Here is a 21,675-nt window from a genome sequence, read left to right on the forward strand (position 1 = left end):
ATCTTTGTAAAATTTACATAATTATCATTGAAAAATTAAGTAATAAATTGGACATATTACCATGTAAAGCATAAGAAAAAGCTCACATGAAACCTTATACACTTAAAGAGGTAGAGTAGTATAATTGCAAATATATAAAAGCATTGCTTAGGGATCAGGAGAATTTGGTTCTTGTCCAATTTTTTTTTTCCATCTTAAGCACTGAGATCTTGAAGACAGTAGCAGAACATCTTTAAATGACTCCTTTAGATGTAAGATGAAGACATAGTAAATTATTCGAAAGTTCCCTTAAAGTTATCAATTTCTTTGATTTTCCATGCAATGAGCATTAAAGAAATCATGCACTAAGTTGCTTATTGAATGCATATTTATTTTGCTTCTACTATTTGCAAAGAACATGTATTAAAGGTTAGAAGAGATAAAAGATGAGAAACTGAATTTTCTCCTAAAGGAGCTGACAATTTTGGAAGAAAGAAAAAAAAAATATCGTCAAACATCAAAATGCAAGTTGTATGTGTGTGAAAAGAGAGGGATTAACACAGTGTTGCAGACACCTGAAGGAGGGTGAAGAGTGACACTAGGAAAGACCATCGTGAGAAAGACCACTCCACTGGGATGAAGCTTGGAGTATGAACAGGTTGAAGTTGATTTCAAATCAGCCAAATTACAAATATACAAATATTTACTGCTCCCTATTCTTTTCGATGCTAGAGATACAAACATGAATCAGGTGTGGCCTTTGCACACAGTGAAGATAAAACTCAGACATGTAAAACAGTAATTGTAATACAACAAGACACCAGCAACCACAGAAATAGCTAGAAGTAACACTGAAACACTTAGAAAATGGATAGCTTCACTCTGCTTGGGGTGATCAGGGAAAAGCTTCAGGAGGTCATGTCTAAAGAACAAGGTAAAGCATAAACTAAGAGTCTGTCAGGTAGACAAAGCAGGGAGAAATTTTAGGAGAGAGTAGAAAAGCAAAGAGATGTACAGCTTAACATGTTGGCAGAGAACAAAAAATGCACAATGAAAGAAAATGGTAGAGCAAGAGGTGAGACATAAAAATGCCATGATTTGACCTGAAAACCAAGCCAAAGAACTTGCTCTGGCAAATGGAGAGCAGGAAATGCTTTCAAGCAGGAAAATGGTAGCTTACGATTTCCACAAGAGAAAAATTACCATGACAGCAGTGTGGAGAGTGGGAGACCAAAGATGGTCCTTTGTAGAACAGTGGAGCAAAGCTGGAGCCCAAAGTCATGGCAGAGGAAGGAAGAAACAGGTCTAAGAGGCATGCTGGAGAGCGAGACAATAGTATGGAAAGTGATTTGATGTATCACGTTGTTACAACAAAAAATAATGATGAAAGACAAAGGAAAAACCCACCAGGAGGTAGACGCAAGAAAACACGAGGCTGACACAGAAAAGGGGGGGAGGAGGGTAGTTTGCCTTGAAAGACAGGATCATAAAGCATAATAGTAAAAGGAAATTATGTTTGAAGGGTAGGCTAGAGATAGACCTTGGAGCATTTTCAATGCCAAGCTCAGTTTTATTTATTAGACAAAAGCCTCTGATGACTTTCGAACGGAAAAGTAGAATACTAGAGTTGATCTTTAGTCAATGAATCCAGCGGCATTGTCCAAGTTGGGCTGGGGAGGTAGATCTAGTAAAGGCAGTTAAATTGTTAAGAGCCTCCTGAAGTAGTCCTGGGTGGGGGGGGATGATTTTGAACGTTAGTAGTGACAGTGTTCACGAAGAGAAAGATTCGTGAATTACAGACACAAGTACAATCAACAAGGCCAAATGCAGAACACTGACACCACCAAACGGTGTGGGAGATGTCGAGCAACAAGAATGGTCATTCATGGCTCGTGGGAACAAAGAATGGTGCAGACAGTTTGGAAGACAGTTTAGCGGTTTCTCACAAAACTAAAATCATCCAAAGGAATTGAAAATTTTTATCCACACAAAAACCTGCACATGGATGCTTACAGCAGTTTATTCAGAATCGCCGAAACGTGGAAGCAACCAAGATGTCCTTTAGTAGGTGAATGGGTAAAACTGTGGTCCATCCAGACAGTGCAATATTATTCAGCACTGAAAAGAAATGAGGGGTGCCTGGGCAGCTCAGTCGGTTAAGCGTATGATTCTTGGTTTCGGCTCAGGTCATGATCTCAGGGTTGTGGGATCGAGCCCCACATCGGGCTCCGTGCTCAGCAGGGAGTCGGCCTGAGATTCTCCCTTCTTCTCCCTCTGTCCCTCCACTCTCTTTCTCCCCCCTCTCTTTCTCAAATAAATAAATCTTAAAAAAAAAAAGAAAAAGAAAAGCGCTATGAGGCCATGAAAAGATGTGGAGGAAATGCATTTTACTAAGTAGAAGAAGCCCATCTGAAAAGGCTACAAGCTGTATGATTCCAGGTATATGACATTCTAGAAAAGGCAAAAGTATGGAGGCAGGAAAATGATTAGTGGTTGTCAGAGGTCAAAGGGAATATAGGGATAAGGAGGCAGAGTACAGAGGATGTTTGGGACGGGGGAACTACTGTGTATTATACTGTAATGGTGGATCCATGTCACTATCAAGCTGTCCAAACCTCTGGAATATACAACACCAAGAGCGAATCCTGATGTAAGCTACAGACTCTGGCTGCTAATGATGTGGCAGCTGAGGTTCATCAATTCCAACAGACGTCTGACTCTGATAGGGGATGTCGAGAATGGGGTAGGCCATGCCTGAGTGAGGGCAGGGAACATGCAGGGCATCTGATGCCTTCTGCTCAGTTTCGACGTGAACCTGAAACTGCTCTAAAAAATAAAGTCTATTTTTTAAAAAAATCAACAGGGCTTGGCAAATGACTGAAAGTGAGAAGTTAAAGAAGTGTAAGGCCAGGGTGTTAAAAGGCTCAAAGCGAATTTCCAGGAAGCTGAAAAATAGTGATAGTGGAGTGTAAGGAATTATTAGCACAAAGTGCTAAAATGTTTTTTAATGGAAAAAAAGAATCTTCATTGTCAACAACTCCTAGTAACAAAAACCAAGGGAAGACAATAGAAGTTGGTGATAGGAATACTGACTAAGATTGTTTAGTGATACCGCAGAATATTTTAAATAAAGGAGCACAGAAAGAGAGAAACAGACTGCTATCATGATCCGATGTGATTAGCCACAGAGCTCTAGACAAGTCATGAAACTTCGAGGAATCTCCGTTTTCTCATCCTTGAAACTGAAGAAAATCAAATCACTTTGTAGTTCTAAGTTAAGGGAAATCTTATTTCACCCTGACTCTCCCATGCTGGACTTAAGACCATATCTGCTCTTGAACATTTCCTAGACAGGCAGATGGAAACCTGAAAATTCTAGCCTCACAAGATCTTTATTCCCATTATCATTTTTGTAATTATTTTTTTTTACAAATACAAAAGAAAATGTACAAGCCATAGACTCATAAGTCATCTTTGATGATTATCAAAGGTACAGGCATATATACCAAATTCCCACAAATTCAAATAAGTTTCAAAACCCGTCTATTTGTTGACTTGCTATCCCGGGAGCTCGACTTCACACCTTATTCAAAGGGAATGGAAAGCGAACTATTACTAGCACATTAGCCTGTCACCTTACCTCCCCTGAGCTGAGATGATTTGGGTGGCCCATTTCAATACCTTCTGGCTATTGAAAAGTTCTTCACACGTACTCTATTTTTCATCTTCAACTTACACTGCCATCTCCTCCTGATTCTCTCCTCCCTCTCTCTACCATCCTCCCCTGCCATCAGTCTGAAGTGTCTCAGGAAAAAAAAAATTTTTTTTTTCCTCCTTAATGCTGACCTACTCTTGCTTTTAAGCTCCTTCTCTGGCTTCCTGATTTTATTTATTTATTCAAGAGAGTGAGCGAGAGAGAGTGCAAGCCGGGGTGGGGTAGGGTATAGAGGGAGAAGGAGAAGCAGACTCCTCGCTGAGCAGGGAGCCCGATGCGGGACTTGATTCCAGGACCCTGAGATCATGAACTGAGCAGAAGGCAGATGATCAACCAACTGAGCCACCCAGGTGCCCTCGAAAAGTTTTTCAAAGAACAACTTACACTGGTTGCTCATTTTCATTTGATTCCCATAAGCAGAGCCTCCATTTTTTTTGCAATGGTCTTCTAAAATGTTAATAATAATAATAATAATAATAATAATAATAGAAGAGAAAAAATGTTAAGAATATTACCAATTGAAAAGCAAGAATGTGGAGGTACTGTGAGTGTTTACTAAGCAAGCGGTTCAGAGGATGAGGCAGAGATGGCTGCTCCATCACTATAAGAGGCAAAAAAGAAGAATTAAAGCTGTTAGCAGTTTTGAATCTGTTAATCAGGGTGACAACAGATCCAATCACCCATGCGTAGAAGTTAGAAGGTAGAATAAGTGTATCATTTTGGTTTATCCGTTCCTTAGAACAGGAGATAAATTCTCGTTTAAAACTTTGAATGGGAGGTAATTCTAAAAGGTAGTTCTAAATGAAGGACTGGAGAGAAAAAGAAAGTTAATGAGTAGAATCACCTGCGTAGGACCAAAAGTTAAAACCGTGAAAATGGATAAAATGACAAAATGGATATAGAATGCCAAGAAGGTCAGAAAGAAAAGTCTTTTAGCAACAGAAAAACAACTCTGATAATATAGCTGGGGGGGGGGGGAAGAGAAGGAAGAGGGACTGGAAAGGAGGAAGAAGAGAAGGAAGGGATAAAGGGATGAAAAAGAAGGAGGAAAGGAAAGAGAAGAGGGAGGTTGGGAGGGAGGACTCTACTACTAACAGAGCTGGCAGTCATTTAGAAGGCAACCTACCTTAATCTAGAGGTGAGAGAACTGAAGCCCAAAGCAGGAATATAACTTTGCCAAGATTGCATCTAGTTAGTGGGTGAGTCTATCTATGGCTATTGAATCAACAATCCCTTCTTTATACTAACTAGCGGTCTTGTTACTCACATCTTCTTACCTACTGTGAGGAATTCATACTCTACAAGCCCTGGTTCCTAAGGGTCCTATGTGAATAAAATAATTCAGACTGAAAATGATCTAGATCTACGAATAGACCAGAGACGCCCATTTTTCCTTTGCATGTGGAAATGGATGAGGGAAACATGGCAGTCATTCCCTTTAAGATTCCAGCAAACTAATGGAGGTGGGGAGAAAGAAAGAATTGCAAGGATATTAGACAATTTGATTTCTGACCTGATTTTAGGATAATTGAATTTATGAAAAAGAAGTCCTCCCTTGATGCAACCCCCACGTTCCAACTTTGTGATACAGTCACGTAAGATTTTTCCTCTCTTCCGCAGAAGTCCAGATGACATTGTAAAGAACAGTCAATAGCTTCCTGAACTAAAGACTACTACAGCAAAATAATTTTGGTTTGATCAAATACCTGATTAACAGAATGAGAAAAGCAAAGTTCTATCAGATTTCATTACAAATATCACAACTGACAATATATTAAATATTCTTGCATTTTATGAATACTCAGTATTTCCTTCAAAAAGAGATTTGTTTTCAATATAAAAAGGCTTTTCATATTGCTAGTGATCTGTGTTCGCACTTAAAATCCATGGTTGATACCAAAAATTTTCTAATCCATATACTTTTAAAATTGCATATTAAAATACTTCGGTGAATAAATGTTATTTTGGCATTGCAAATAACTTTAAAAAGTTACCAAAATTTAATATCACCTTCTGTGCTTTCCATGTTGGATGCAATTGATCAAGATTGGTTTTAATCATATTTTAACTGCATATTGAATGTCTGTGATGATTATTTGTGTGTGTCACCTTGACAGGCCACAGGATGCCAAGATTCCACATATTTCTGGGTGTGTCTGTGGCCATACTTCCAGATGAGATTAACATTTGAGTCAGTGGAAGGACAGCCTTCCCCAATGTGTGTGGGCATCATACCATCTACTGAGGGCCTGGGTAGAACAAAAGACAGAGGAAGGAGGAATTCATCTCTTTTTCCCTGCCTCATGGAGTAAACTGGGACATGTCATCTCCTCTTCTCCTGCCCTCAGAATGGGATTCACACCATCAGATTCCCTGGTTCTCAGGCCTTCAGACTCAGACTGAATTAAATGCCACTGGCCTTCCTTGGTCTCCACACTGCAGACAGCAGATCGTGGGACTTCCCAGCCTCCATAATCACATGTGCCAATTCCTCATAATAAATCTCTCCATATATATATATTTCTCCGGAGAACCATAAATAATACAACACCAAAATCAGGCTTGACTAAATGACATATCTTTTAACAATTGTGCAAATTGTTGTGACCATCAAAGTCTTTATTGTTGCTTATATCTGCTTTGATGCCTGTAATGAAATGATTATAATTACATGCAAGTAATAAAAGGAGGACACAGATAGGTAAAAATCTTAAAACATAAAAACATAAAAATCTTGTTTAATTTTCCTTATGTTATCAATGAATTTCCTTCATGTATCATTATATTTTGACAAAGGTATATATCTTTTCATCCTATAGATACATATGATAGTGTCCCCATACATTATAACATAATTTATGAACTCAATCTTTGAATCAGGTAGATTCCACTCAAAACATGTTCCTAGTATATTCTTCAATATAATGTATCATATACTTCAATGAACATATAAAAACATGCTGAATTAATGTTGATAAAATTTTGAATAAATTTAATTAAACAAATAATAATTAAACCATATTAATTAAACAAGAGTAATAATATAGTCAAATCATATGATCAGAAATGAATTTCAAGAAATTTGACCTTAAAGGAGTCATTTATAAAATATATTCTATTTTTCTGACAATTTCCATTGGTAAGTCAGATGTTTTCCCATTCGACGTTACTTTAGGTGAGAAATATCAATGTCTTGAGGATTAGAATTATGCCATGGTGATAGTATATTATTATAAAAGATTTTGCTAAGTTTGTATTAATGGACATGAAAAAATAAGTGATTACAGAATATCATACCCTATAACTATGGAACAATCACCATTTAAATAACATGCATGCTACTTTGAAGTTCAAGGTATAAATAATTCTAGCAGTCAGCTGTAGAAAAGATATAAAAGTTATAACCATAATATCAATTTTAAAACACTAGTACATTCCAGTATTACAACAAGGAATATTTATAGTAAGTTATAAATTATTAAGACTCTATAAAGCAGTACTTTTAAATATAAGTTATCAATAAGGAGAATTCTAAGTTTGTACAAGGTGCCCAGTTCCTGGGAAAAAGCAAATAAAATAATGTTATAGCTGACAAGGTAGAAAACACCTACTGTCTCCACTTTGTAAGAGGAGAGAGATGTTTACTCTATAGCCAGCAAAGAGTGAAGAAGGCCCTTTTCCCAAAGAATGGTTGGCCTTGAGTGGTTGGCTTCTCCTGTCTCTCCTTCCAATTTTCTAGAAGTTGTTTCCCCATACAGATTTCAGTAGATATTATCACAAATATTGCCACTCTGACTCATTTTATATTTAAAATTGAAAGAGAAGAGGAAGGAAGAGGAAGGGGAGGAGAAGTAGGACAGGGTAAAGCGGAATAACATTTCTAAGATCTTGTAAGTGGGATCATTTTTTAAACTATTTAAATTCAATTAGCTAACATACAGTACATCATTAGTTTTTGATGTAGTGTTCAATGATTCATTAGTTGCGTATAATACCCAGTGCTCATCGCCTCATGTGCCCTCCTTAATGCCCATCACCCAGTTACCCCATCCTCCACCCCCCCCTTCCTCAACCCCCAGTTTGCTGTAAGTGGGATCCTAATTCTGCATTGCTGTTTTTGAACACCTGTAAATTAAACCACCAGAGGGAGCATCTGCATTTCAATCTGATTCATAATCACTAATTAAATTTACTGAATGGGTCCATTCAAAATCATTTAGCTCAGGACTCTTAGAAAAAAATCCAACTTGTAAGCCAAAGTGACAAATAGTTAGATATGTGAAACTAGCTATTGGAGCTGAAAACTCAAGGGTGAGGTCAGGCAAGATACATGAACGTGCTTGTCGACTGCATGTTCTTAGGATGAATACAGATGGAGAAGAGCACAGAAGACTGATACCTGAGGTACCCCAGCATTCACAGGAGGAGAGAAAGAGAAATTGAAAAGGATTCTGAAAAGAAGTTTTGAGAGAAGAGGAAATTCCACGTGAATGGAGTGTGGGCAACCTCAAAATACAATTAAGTGAATGTTTTTTAAAAAGAGGAAACGATATGAGTGCCTGGGTGGCTCAGTCAGCTGAGTGTCCAACTCTTGGGTTCAGCCCAGGTCATGATCTCAGGGTCATGGGATCGAGCCCCATGTTGTGGGGCTTCGGACTCAGCAGGAAGTCCGCCTGGGATTCTCTCTCTCCCTCCCTCTGTCTTTCCCTCCCAGCCCTGCTCTCACTTTCTCTGTTTCACACACACACTCTCTCTAAAGAAAACCTTTCAAAAAAATAAAAAGAGGAAATTATCAAATGAGTGCAAAGTGACTGACAGCCCACATGAAATGAGGATGAAAACTGACCCTATACCTTCTGAGAAAAAGACCATTGATCACTTGTGAAAAGTGTGGTTTCTGTGAAGTGTGGCAGAGAGAATAGGAATTGGGGTACAGGAGGTGAAAGGAAATAAGAAAGCAGAGACTGTCAAAAGCTCTAAATTTCCAGTTATAAGTAAGGCATGGGGATGTAAGCTACAGTCGGGTGACTATAGTTAATACTGTATTGCATATTTGAAAGTTGCTGAGAGAGTAGATCTTAAAAGGTTCTCATTCCAAGAAAAAAAAGTTTGTAATGATGTGTGGTGACAGATGTTCATTAGAATTATTGTGGTGGTCATTTCACAACATATGTAATTATCAAACTATTATATTGCACACCTGAGACTAATATAATGTTATATGTCACTTATACCTCAATTTAAAAAAGGAAAGCAGAGGCTGAAAGTATACAAATCTTTCATGGAATTTTGTAGTCAAGGAGAGCAGATTTATGGGGCAAAACCTAAAGAGGACATGGGGTCAAGTGAGGTTCTGCTTTTGTTTTTGTTTTGTTTTGTTCTGTTTTAGGACAGTACCTATTACAACATGATTGCTTGTTTACTGGTAGAGACCATGACTCAGACAATTTGATCCAAGATTCTTCGATTGAAAGGCAAGTGAGACATTTTTCAATGTGCCAGGGAGACATGTAGTTTAAACAAATAACCTGAATTCAGAATGCCTTTACTTCTGCACTCCGATTATCCAGGACTTATTATAGTTGTGTTCCCATCCATTGGAGATGCTACATCACAGATTATAGATTGCACAAGGAGAGAAATAAAGGCCAACGACAACAACAACAACAACAACAAAAATGGTGCAGATATTGCACCACTGATGAGTTTGGGAAAGTAGAGTGATCAGAAGTAAAGTCAGATTATCAGATATGCAGGTTGGTCTAGATCTTGGAGAATCAGGTCTTGAATTCCTGATGGTCACTGATGTCAACAGAGGAGCAAAGCATAATGGGATTAATCCAGGCAATCAGAACACCTATTTAATGACATGGGAGTATATGGAGTGTGGTGGCAGCTGAGAGCATCCGGGGAGGCTGGCCACACCACTGGGGGCAGTTGGCAGGCTGATGATTTACTAGAGCAACTGGTAATTGTGGTTTTTAGATGATAATGTATAATCTGGCTTTAAGAAAATCACTTATAAGCTCTGTCCATATCATGACATTGATCAAATGGACACATTTAATTCAGCTAAGCCGATTTTGTTAAAAAAAAAAAAAAAAACCTCTAAATGTGGGGTATCCTTCTCTTAACTCTGAAGGATCATCAAAAAAAATAAAATAAAAACTGGAACTAGAATTAGAACAGAGTTTGCCAAACCTCTAAATTCTTACCTTCTAGTAGTTTATAATCTAGTTAGGAAGGTAGAATTTCCCATGATGAAACAAACTGATAAATATATAAAGTTAACCTCAATACAATATAAACAATATCTCAAGAGGGTGTAAGTTATGTGTCACAAGAATGTTATAAGCAATAAGTTGTATAGGAGCCCAGAGAAAAATCACGGGAAACCAGGGGCCCCAGGGAAGCTTTTAGACAGACCTTGAATCATTGGTAGAAAAAATGAGAGGAATCCTACCCTGAGGGTTTAGGGATGGAATAGAATTCTACATGGGATATTAACTTGGATATACTAAACAAAACGTGATTCAATTACCTTTTGCAATACGGTCTCTGGAAAAAAATTTATTTTTCCTTATATGATCATTGGGCTGTGTGACATTTTAAACCCCTTGATTTAGACAGTCTGACAGTCTACAGACTACTGGGCTCTGCCACCAAAGAGAAGAGGGCCAGGCAGCCAGTGCAACCTCCATATTGGGGTGCTGAAAAACCACAGAGAAGGACAGAAAAGCAACTCGAAATCACACTGAAGAAAAGGTGACATTGAAAGTCAAAGTCATATCTCTAGAACCATAAAATCAAAACTTGACTATTTCCTTTATCAAAGGGGTAGTAAGAATACTAAGTCATCAAAGTAAATATTTTAAATGTAATAACTAGATAAAAATAAGAAAGAAGCATAAAGCAATATGATCATATATTCCTTCTCTTTTTCAAAGCTGAAAACGTTTGAAGATGCTTTAGAAATGGCATCAGCTAGAGGTTTAGAATGTTCACATAAAGTCTATCCTGCTTTCATCGGGTCTCCTATGTTTCACTTCTCCCTCGGCACTGGGATTTCCATCACCCCACAGTGGGCTTTCAGTTAGCCTTTCCTTGGATAAATGCAGAGCGTCCTTGCTTTCTTTCCAGCACTCTCAGATCTAACCCTGCCCTCCCCGCTTCCAGACTAATCTTCCTAAAGCACAGTTCCCATCAGACTCCTTCTCTGATCCAAAGCCTTCTGTGCTTCCTCCCATTTCCTACTGAGAATAAACAAAAGCATATCATGAGAAGTTACAGTGTGAACCTCAACCTTTCCGAGCACCTCACTTAAAACACTATGTGTTTCCTTAAAACAGTATTACTCATAGTCCCCAGGTTGCCCTGTACTTTTCCATCTGTACTTCCCTTCACTTCAGCTGGTTTAAATGTTACCATCTTTCAAGGTTCACTGAAAATATCACCTGTGAAATTAAATCACACTTGATCTCTCAATTTGAGGTTATTTGCCAACCTTGCAAACATTTGGTTTGTACATCTCAATTAGATCTGTCCTGCAATGGTTTAGAGTAGAGCAGAGGAGGAATTTTGCTTTGTTGTTTTTTTCTGTTGTTCCTAAGAGCTTGTCAATGCCTCCCTCTTCCCCCCAGAACAAAGCTAATACACATCAATGCAAATAAATTAATATGTTTCTTCTCATAACTATCTAATTTATTGGAAATAGTCAAATGACAATCCCAGCGACAATTTAAATATCCCCTTTCACAGAGTACATTTCAAAGTATACCAGTGTGTCTTCCTGTTTACTACACTGAGACGTTGTAAGCTTTTTGCCTTTCTTATTTTTCATAACTACTGACCTATCACGAACATTCCATGGAACATTCATGCGTCAGAAAATTCCATCGTCAGGAAATTGTTAGAAAGGTACTTAAAAGAGGCGCTGCTAACTGGGAATATAATTTCAACACATTTAAAGACAAATTCTTATTATTCAGAATCGTTGAAAAACACAAACAACCCAACCGAACAAAGTGAATGGACGAAGGATAAGAATACATAAGTCATGGGGCGCCTGGGTGGCACAGTGGTTAAGCGCCTGCCTTCGGCTCAGGGAGTGATCCCGGCGTTCTGGGATCGAGCCCCATATCAGGCTCCTCTGCTATGAGCCTGCTTCTTCCTCTCCCACTCCCCCTGCTTGTGTTCCCTCTCTCGCTGGCTGTCTATCTCTGTCAAATAAATAAATAAAATCTTAAAAAAAAAAAAAAAGAATACATAAGTCACACACAAAACACACACACAAACATGGACAAAGGATAAGAATACATAAGTCAGGAAGCCCGGCCCCGCCGGCTGGAGAGATTCCGGTAGCGTACGTGTTTTGGTTTGCGGGGAGTTTAATTGTCACCGAAGGGGACTTACTGCAAGCTATCGAATCTGGGGTCGTATTTGGTTGAGTCGAAAGTGAAATTTTACTTCGGCCAATGTGACAGATAAATAAATAAATAAAATCTTTAAAGAAGAAACCCACATCCCTAAGATCCCTATAAAACAAGGGGCACGGCCTGGGACCCAGTCAGTAATTTGGACTCTGGACAACCCCGCAACCTCTCCTCATCAGAATGACAAGAAGGAGAAGCCCCCCCCACCCCCCAGCAAAGAAAAGACAGTGAGTCTGTGGCCTCTGCCACAGAAATAATGGATATGGATGTAACCAAATTATCAGAAATGGAATTCAGAGTAACGATGGTCAAAATGATGAGTAGAATTGAAAAAAGTATTAACGAAAAGGTTACTGAGAATATAGAATCCCTAAGGACAGAAATGAGAGCGAATCTGACAGAAATTAAAAATTCTAGGAGCCAAATGCAGGCAAAACTAGAGGCTATGACGGCCAGGGTCACCGAAGCAGAGGAACGTGTTAGTGAATTGGAGGATGGGTTAATAGAGGAAAAAATGAAAATAGAAGCTGCTCTTAAAAAAATCCAAGCCCACAAATGTAGGTTACGGGAGATTACTGACTCAATGAAATGATCCAATGTTAGAATCATCGGCATCCCCAAGGGGGTGGAGAAAAACAGAGGTCTAGAAGAGATATTTGAACAAATTGTAGCTGAAAACTTCCCTAATCTAGCAAGGGAAACAAACATTCGTGTCCAAGAGGCAGAGAGGACCCCTCCCAAGCTGAACCATGACAAACCTACGCCACGTCACATCATACTGCATTTCGCAAATATTAGATCCAAGGATACAGTATTGAAAGCGGCCAGGGCAAAGAAATTTCTCACGTACCAAGGAAAAGGCATCAGAATTACGTCAGACCTGTCTACACAGACCTGGAATGAGAGAAAGGGTTGGGGGAGCATTTTTAAAGCTCTTTCAGAGAAAAACATGGAGCCAAGGATCCTTTATCCAGCAAGGCTGTCATTCAGAATTGATGGAGAAATAAAGACCTTCCAGAATCGCCAGTCATTGACCAATTTCGTAACCACAAAACCAGCCCTACAGGAGATATTAAGGGGGGTTCTATAAAGGTAAAAAGGCCCCAAGAGTGATACACAAAAGAAAGTCGCAACCAATACAAACAAAGACTTTACTGGCAACATGGCATCATTAAAACATATCTCTCAGTTCTTAGTGCCAATGTGAATGGTTTGAACGCTCCCATAAATGCCACAGGGTTGCAGATTGGATAAAAAGAAATGACCCATCCATTTGCTGTCTACAAGAGACTCATTTCGAACCCAAAGATGCATTCAGACTGAGAGTAAGGGGATGGAGTACCATCTTTCACGCAAATGGACCTCAAAAGAAAGCTGTGGTAGCAATTCTCATATCAGATAGATTGGATTTTAAACTAGAGACTATAGTTAGAGACGCAGAAGGGCACTATATTATTCTTAAAGGAAGTATTCAACAAGTGGATATGACAATTATAAATATATATGCCCCCAACAGGGGAGCAGCAAGATACACAAGCCAACTCTTAACCACAATAGACATATAGATAAAAATACATTAATAGTAGGAGACCTCAACACTCCACTCTCAGAAATAGACAGAACACCCTGGCAAAAACTAAGCAAAGAATCAAAGGCTTTGAATGCCATACTTGACGAGTTGGACCTCATAGATATATATAGAACACTACACCCCAGAACCAAAGAATACTCATTCTATTCTAATGCCCATGGAACATTCTCAAGAATAGACCATGTTCTGGGTCACAAAACAGGTCTCAACCGATACCAAAAGATTGAAATTATCCCCTGCATATTCTCAGACCACAACGCTCTGAAATTGGAACTCAACCACAAGGAAAAATTTGGAAGAAACTCAAACACTTGGAGACTAAGAACCATCCTGCTCAGGAGTGACTCGATAAACCAGGAAATCAAAAATCAAATTAGACAATTTATGGAGACCAATGAGAATGAAAATACAATAGTCCAAAACCTATGGGATACTGCAAAGGCAGTCCTAAGGGGGAAATACATAGCCATCCAAGCCTCACTCAAAAGAATAGAAAAATCTAAAATGCAGTTTTTATATTCTCACCTCAAGAAGCTGGAACAGCAACAGAGGGACAGGCCTAATCCATGCACGAGGAAGCAGTTGACCAAAATTAGAGCTGAAATCAATCAAGCAGAAACCAGAAGTACAGTAGAGCAGATCAACAGGACTAGAAACTGGTTCTTTGAGAGAATCAATAAAATTGACAGACCACTGGCAAGATTTATCCAAAAGAAAAGAGAAAGGACCCAAATTATTAAAATTATGAATGAAAAAGGAGAGGTCACGACAAACACCATTGAAATTGGAAGGATTATTAGAAATTTTTATCAACAGCTACATGCCAATAAACTAAGCAATCTGGAAGAGATGGAATCCTTCCTGGAAACCTATAAACTACCAAGATTGAAACAGGAAGAAATTGATTCCTTAAACAGGCCAATTAATTATGAAGAAATTGAGTCAGTGATAAACAACCTTCCAAATAACAAAACTCCAGGCCCGGATGGTTTTCCTGGGGAATTCTACCAAACATTCAAAGAAGAAATAATACCTATTCTCCTAAAGCTATTTCAAAAAATAGAAACAGAAGGAAAGCTACCAAACTCATTCTATGAGGCCAATATTACCTTGATCCCCAAACCAGGCAAAGACCCCTCAAAAAGGAGAATTACAGACCGATCGCCCTAATGAATATGGACATCAAAATCCTCAACAAGATACTTGCTAATAGAATCCAACAGTACATTTAAAGGATTATCCATCACGATCAAGTGGGATTCATACCTGGGATGCAAGCGTGGTTCAATATTCACAAATCAATCAGCGTGATACATCATATCAACAAGAAAAGACTCAGGAACCATATGATCCTCTCAATTGATGCCGAAAAAGCATTTGACAAAATACAGCATCCTTTCCTGATTAAAACCCTTCAGAGTGTAGGAATAGAGGGTACATTTCTCAATCTCATAAAAGCCATCTATGAAAAGCCTACTGCAAATATTATTCTCAATGGGGAAAAGCTGGAAGCCTGTCCCTTAAGATTGGGAACACGACAAGGATGCCCACTCTCGCCACTATTATTCAACATAGTACTAGAAGTCCTTGCAACAGCAATCAGATGACAAAAAGGGATCAAAGGTATTCAAATCGGCAAAGAAGAAGTCAAAATGTCTCTCTTCGCAGATGACATGATACCCTATATGGAAAACCCAAAAGAATCCATTCCCAAACTATTAGAAGTTATAGAGCAACTCAGTAACGTTGCGGGATACAAAATCAATGCTCAGAAATCAAGTTGCATTTCTATACACGAATAACGAGACCGAAGAAAGAGAAATTAGGGAATCCATCCCATTTACAATAGCACCAAAACCATACGTTACCTTGGAATTAACTTAACCAGAGACGTAAAGGACCTATATTCTAGAAACTATAAATCACTCTTGAAAGACATTGAGGAAGACATAAAAAGATGGTAAGATATTCCATGCTCATGGATCGGAAGAATTAACATAGTTAAAATGTCCATGCTACCCAGAGCAATCTACACTTTCAACGCTATCCTGATCAAAATACCGAGGACATTTTTCAAAGAACTGGAACAAATAGTCCTTATATTTGTATGGAACCAAAAAAGGCCCTGAATCTCCAAGGAACTGTTGAAAAGGAAAAACAAAGCTGGGGGCATCACAATGCCGGATTTCGAGCTGTACTACAAAGCTGTGATCACAAAGACAGCATGGTACTGGCACAAAAACAGACACACAGACCAATGGAACAGAATAGAGAACCCAGAAATGGACCCTCGGCTCTTTGGGCAACTAATATTTGATAAAGCAGGAAAAAACATCCGGTGGGAAAAAGACAGTCTCTTCAATAAATGGTGCTGGGAAAATTGGACAGCTACATGCAAAAGAATGAAACTTGACCACTCTCTCACACCATACACAAAAATAAACTCCAAATGGATGAAAGACCTCGATGTGAGACAGGAATCCATCAAAATTCTAGAGGAGAACATAGGCAACAACCTCTATGACATCGGCCAAAGCAACCTTTTTCATGACACATCCCCAAAGGCAAGAGAAACAAAAGATAAAATGAATTTATGGGACTTCATCAAGATTAAAAGTTTCTGCACAGCCAAGGAAACAGTCAGAAAAACTAAGAGGCAGCCCACGGAATGGGAGAATATATTTGCAAATGACACTACAGATAAAGGACTGGTATCCAAGATCTACAAAGAACTTCTCAAACTCAATACATGAGAAACAAATAAACAAATCAAAAAATGGGCAGAAGATATGAACAGACACTTTTCCAATGATGACATACAAATGGCTAACAGACACATGAAAAAATGTTCAAAATCATTACCCATCAGGGAAATTCAAATCAAAACCACACTGAGATACCACCTTACGCCAGTTAGAATGGCAAAAATAGACAAGGCAAGAAACAACAATCGCTGGAGAGGATGTGGAGAAAGGGGATCCCTCTTACATTGTTGGTGGGAATGCAAGTTGGTACAGCCACTCTGGAAAACAGTGTGGAGGTCCCTTAAAAAGTTAAAAATTGAGCTACCCTATGATCCAGCCATTGCACTACTGGGTATTTACCCCAAAGATACAGACGTAGTAAAGAGAAGGGCCATATGCACCCCAATGTTCATAGCAGCAATGTCCATAATAGCTAAATTGTGGAAGGAGCCGAGATGCCCTTCAACAGATGACTGGATTAAGAAGTTGTGGTCCATATATACAATGGAATATTACTCAGCTATCAGAAAGAACGAGTTCTCAACATTTGCTGCAACATGGACGGCACTGGAGGAGATAATGCTAAGTGAAATAAGTCAAGCAGAGAAAGACAACTATCATATGATTTCTCTCACCTATGGAACATAAGAACTAGGATGATCAGTAGGGGAAGAAAGGGATAAAGAAAGGGGGGGTAATCAGAAGGGGGAATGAAACATGAGAGACTATGGACTATGAGAAACAAACTGAGGGCCACAGAGGGGAGGGAGGTGGGGGAATGGGATAGACCGGTGATGGGTAGTAAGGAGGGCTTGTATTGCATGGTGCACTGGGTGTTATACGCAACTAATGAATCATCGAGCCTTACATCGGAAACCGGGGATGTACTGTATGGTGACTAACACAATATAATAAAAAATCATTAAAAAAAAAAAAAAGAATACATAAGTCACACACACGACACACACACACACACACACAGAGATACAAATGGCAAAAAACATATGGAAACCAATCAAACTGAGTATTTACCTATGACATTATAAATATGATTTTCATCTACCCAACTAGATGACATTTCAAAGACTGAGGGTCTCAAATATTGGCAAAGGTATGGGAAAGGAGATGATCTCTTCCATTGCTAGCATAAGTGTAAATGCACATATCTGCTATTGGCAGGAGTGGTCTGGCTGTTTTTATTAAGTTTCGAAATGTCTACTCTTTACCAGCCAGCAATTCTACTCAACTATAGCTCACCTTAAGAAACAACTACACACTGAAGAACAAGGAGGCTTGTATAAGGATGCTCAACGAAACATTTATTTTTAACAATGAAAAATTGTAAATTAAGGTACATCATTTTTATGACTGCATAATCATAGTGTATTATAATTTTAAATACTATGTAATAATTAAGAGGAAAATATGCAGACATATTCTGAGTAAAAGAAAATTGAAAAATGACAGAGTAAAATAGCATTTATGGTATTCAAATTAAAATGCCACATATGTCTGGGGCACCTGGGTGGCACAGTCAGTTAAGTGTCTGATTCTTGCTTTCAGCTCAGGTTATGATTTCAGGGTCATGAGACTGAGCCCCACTTTGGGCTCTGCATTCAGTGGGGAATCTGCCTGAGATGCTCTTCCTCTGCCCCTCCCCCACTCATGTAGGCTCTCACTCTCTCTCCCTAAAATAAAGAAATAAAGCTTAAAATAAAATACCACATATTTCCATTGTCAATTTATGCATATAAATGAATTTTAAAGGTCTGGAAGAACACATACCAATTCCTAATGGTAGGTACCTCTAGAGGAGGGAAGGCAAACTGACTGAGACCCAGCCTTCTAGAACATTCTTCTCAATTTTACAAACATATACAAGCAGATATACACACATTTTATTCTTTTTTTGTCTGATTTTACAAAGTTAGAATTATATTGTATACAACTCTGCAAACTTTTTGTCACTGGAATGTCACCTATTTGATGAACATACCCAGAAGTCACTCGCTATACACAAAAGCCAGGTTTATGCTTTCTAATTTATGTATGCCTTACGTAGAGATACACACACATATACATACTTATACAAATGGGATGATATCACCACACTGGGTTCTATTTTTTTTTTTTTAATGCCATCGTTTTTCTCCTATCATTTCACTTGCTTCTTTAACTCCCACTCTCCCTATCATGGCCACTCACATCTTTTCCTTCCTAGATAATCAAATGCAGCAAATCATTATGCACCCATTTCTACTGTTTCTCCATGTTCATGTATCCATGTACTTTGCACAGAAATGCATTCACATACGTATTTACAAACATAAAGAGAGCCCCCATAAAAACCACATGCTTTGTAAAAATAGGATCATATTATATATGCTTCCATTCATTTCACTTTCTTCATTCCATAATATCACAGGAAAATCCTTTCAGATCAACTGATATAACTCACATTCATTATCTATGATGTTTGCATAATCCTCCTTGGTGCATCTGTGTTCTAATTTATTCGACATTCCCCCATTGGTTGATATTTGTTTCCTGGGCTATGGATAAAAGGCTGGTGCACATATGAAGATCTTTGTACAATGTCTTTGAATACTACTACGGATTGAAGTGGGGGGGAACTGAGGGGGAGATGAACCATGAGAGACTATGGACTCTGGGAAACAAACAGGGTTTTCTAGGGGAGGCGGGTGGGGGGATGGGCTAGCCCAGTGATGGGTATTAAGGAGGGCACATATTGCATAGAGCACTGGGTGTTTCAACCAAACAATGAATTATGGAGCACTACCTCAAAAGCTAATGATGTCCTGAATGGTGACTAACATAACATAATAAAATACATACATATATACATAAATAAATTCCATAAATCTTAAGAAATTTGACTATCGGTCAACATCTATAAAAGAACTCGCTGAGGATGGAGGGAAATTGCTTGTGGGAGAAGAGATTTGAGAGATGTTTGGCAGTCAGACATAGAGAGTCTTGGCGGTCATATTAAAGAAATGCATCAAGTCCACCAGTGAAAGGTTTTAAGTCCTGAAAAAAATGAGTTCACAGCTGAGTTTTTCAAATGCTATTTTGGTGACCCTATAGATGGGATGGGCAGTGCGGGGAAACACGGTAAGATTAGACTAATAAGGATACACCTGTGTACAATCATTCAAGCAAGACAATGGCTGGAGCCATAAACAAGAGATTCAGACAAATCTGAAGTACAGTTAAGATGTGCAAGCAATAGGAATCAGGACTGGAAATTGGTGGGGGCAAAGAAGACGTCAAAGTTGTTTCCAGGTTGTCTACGTGGATGTACCGAGCCAGAGGATACCAAAGAGTCATCGGGTTTGGGCAAAAAGATAAGTTCAGTTCTGGGTCTGTGGATTTTAAAGAGTTTTTGAGACATTCTGAGAAAAAGTACAAGTAGAAAACTGTATATATAGGTCTGGTGCTCAGAAATTGTCTTGGATATATATAAATAGGGTGGTTATTTAATCTGATAAATCAATATCTAGCAGGCTGATGTGACAAGGGTCCCCTAAAGTAACTCCAGGAAAGCACTTTTTATTTTCTCAGAAAGCTGAACTCATCAGTGGTAGAGAAGGTGAGACTAAAGGAAGGGATAAAAGACATTACTGTTACCTACACTCAGTTTTGTACTAGGATCTGTGGGAAATATGAAAAAAGGGAAAGCTGAGAAGATATACGTACTACCATCACCGGGCCACTTCTGGTTATCAAGGTGTTAAAGGAGGGAATTCTCCCTTCCTGACTTCAAGTTTCATAAATGTAAAACTACTTTCAGTTATTTTACTTCAAAAATGCCTTTTGCTTGTGGATTAAAATAAATGCATGTGTTTTATTTACTTGCATTTTTCCAGCTCTGAATCTTAATTCAATCTCTTCTTTTCAGCTATCTTAATATCCCCAAGATGGCGATTTAGTAAAGTTGAAAAAAGGAGTGTTCTTTGCTATCTCAGAACAGGGAAAGACTTGCTCTGTATAAAATACATTAAGGAGGGGCGCCTGGGTAGATCAGTCGGTTAAGTGTCTGACTCTTGGTTTCAGCTCAGGTCATGATCTCAGGGTCATGATCTCAGGGTTTGAGACTGAGCCCCACAACAGGCCCCAGGCTCAGAGTAGAGTCTGCTTGAGATTCTTTCTCCTTCCTCATCCCTCCCCTGCCCCGCTCCTCTCTCTGCTGCCTCTCACGTGCATGCTCTATCAAATAAATAAATAAAATCTTAAAAAAATACATTAGGAAATACCTGCTATTCCTTTGTCTAAACCTTGTCAGCTGATGCCCAGTGTGAGGAAAAACCAGCAGCAAAGTGGGGTGAAAAGATTCTAAGTATTACCTTCTGGGCTGGGAGCCAGTAGTGGGACTTTGTATACCCCAGTGTGGAAATAAGTGTGGAAATAAGGACCCTCTACCAAAGACACTGAGGACTGTGATGTGCACTTTAATAGATTATATTGTTCGTTGATCAAAGTGATGAAAATATCACATTCGAATCAGTATTACGTATTATGAATTTATAATATATTTACGAAGCATTTCTATCTTTATCCAAGTTAGTGAGGGAACACCAATCTGTCCAAATAAGATATACTGTTAACCAGGTAGCTTTACATTGCTTTTGGTGTATGACCTGATCTAGAGAATTCATCCTAATGATCCTTGTGAATATTAAAATTCTCAATTTATATAGCTAAGAAATTGAATAAAAATGGTTAAAGTTAGAAGAATAACATACAGGCAAAGCTATTTGTCTCAGATATGTTTACTCTCATCTCTCTATGGGCACAGACCACTTTTAGAAGGTCAAGAGAATGTTTACCCTTCTCTTTTCACATTGCTAAACCTGGGAAAATACAATTCAATCAAGTTCACATGGAGTTTTGAAAGGAATTCAGTTTCTGGTCTGTGTTCTCAGAGCCCATGGTACATTTTAGGGTGACTGACCCTTTCATGATGTGAAGTGAACCATCTGAGGGCCGTGGCTGCCAACAGTCCAGCTAACTTGAAGCTGCCTGGCCAGATACCAGGCTATGTTGCCTTCAACTTTCCCCAAAAGTAATTTGCTCGTGGCTGAAGCCCCAAATAAATCATGAAACATAGCTCTGAGCAGCATTTTCCAGAATGTTTTTAGCAGAAAATCCATAACATATGCAGGCAAATATGGGGTCTTGGTTAAATATATA

At 38.7% G+C, this 21,675-nt stretch overlaps 1 protein-coding gene across 1 annotated transcript in view; it reads right to left on the reverse strand.

Moving 5' to 3' along the window:
* GPC5 (glypican 5) overlaps positions 1-21,675 on the reverse strand; it is a 653,116-nt gene that overhangs the window by 341,612 nt on the left and 289,829 nt on the right. The window lies entirely within an intron of this gene.

The sequence above is a fragment of the Ursus americanus genome, chromosome 10 (assembly GCF_024610735.1).
Source record: "Ursus americanus isolate L20-20 chromosome 10, mUrsAme1.1.p, whole genome shotgun sequence".
In the NCBI taxonomy this organism is placed as follows: domain Eukaryota; kingdom Metazoa; phylum Chordata; class Mammalia; order Carnivora; family Ursidae; genus Ursus; species Ursus americanus.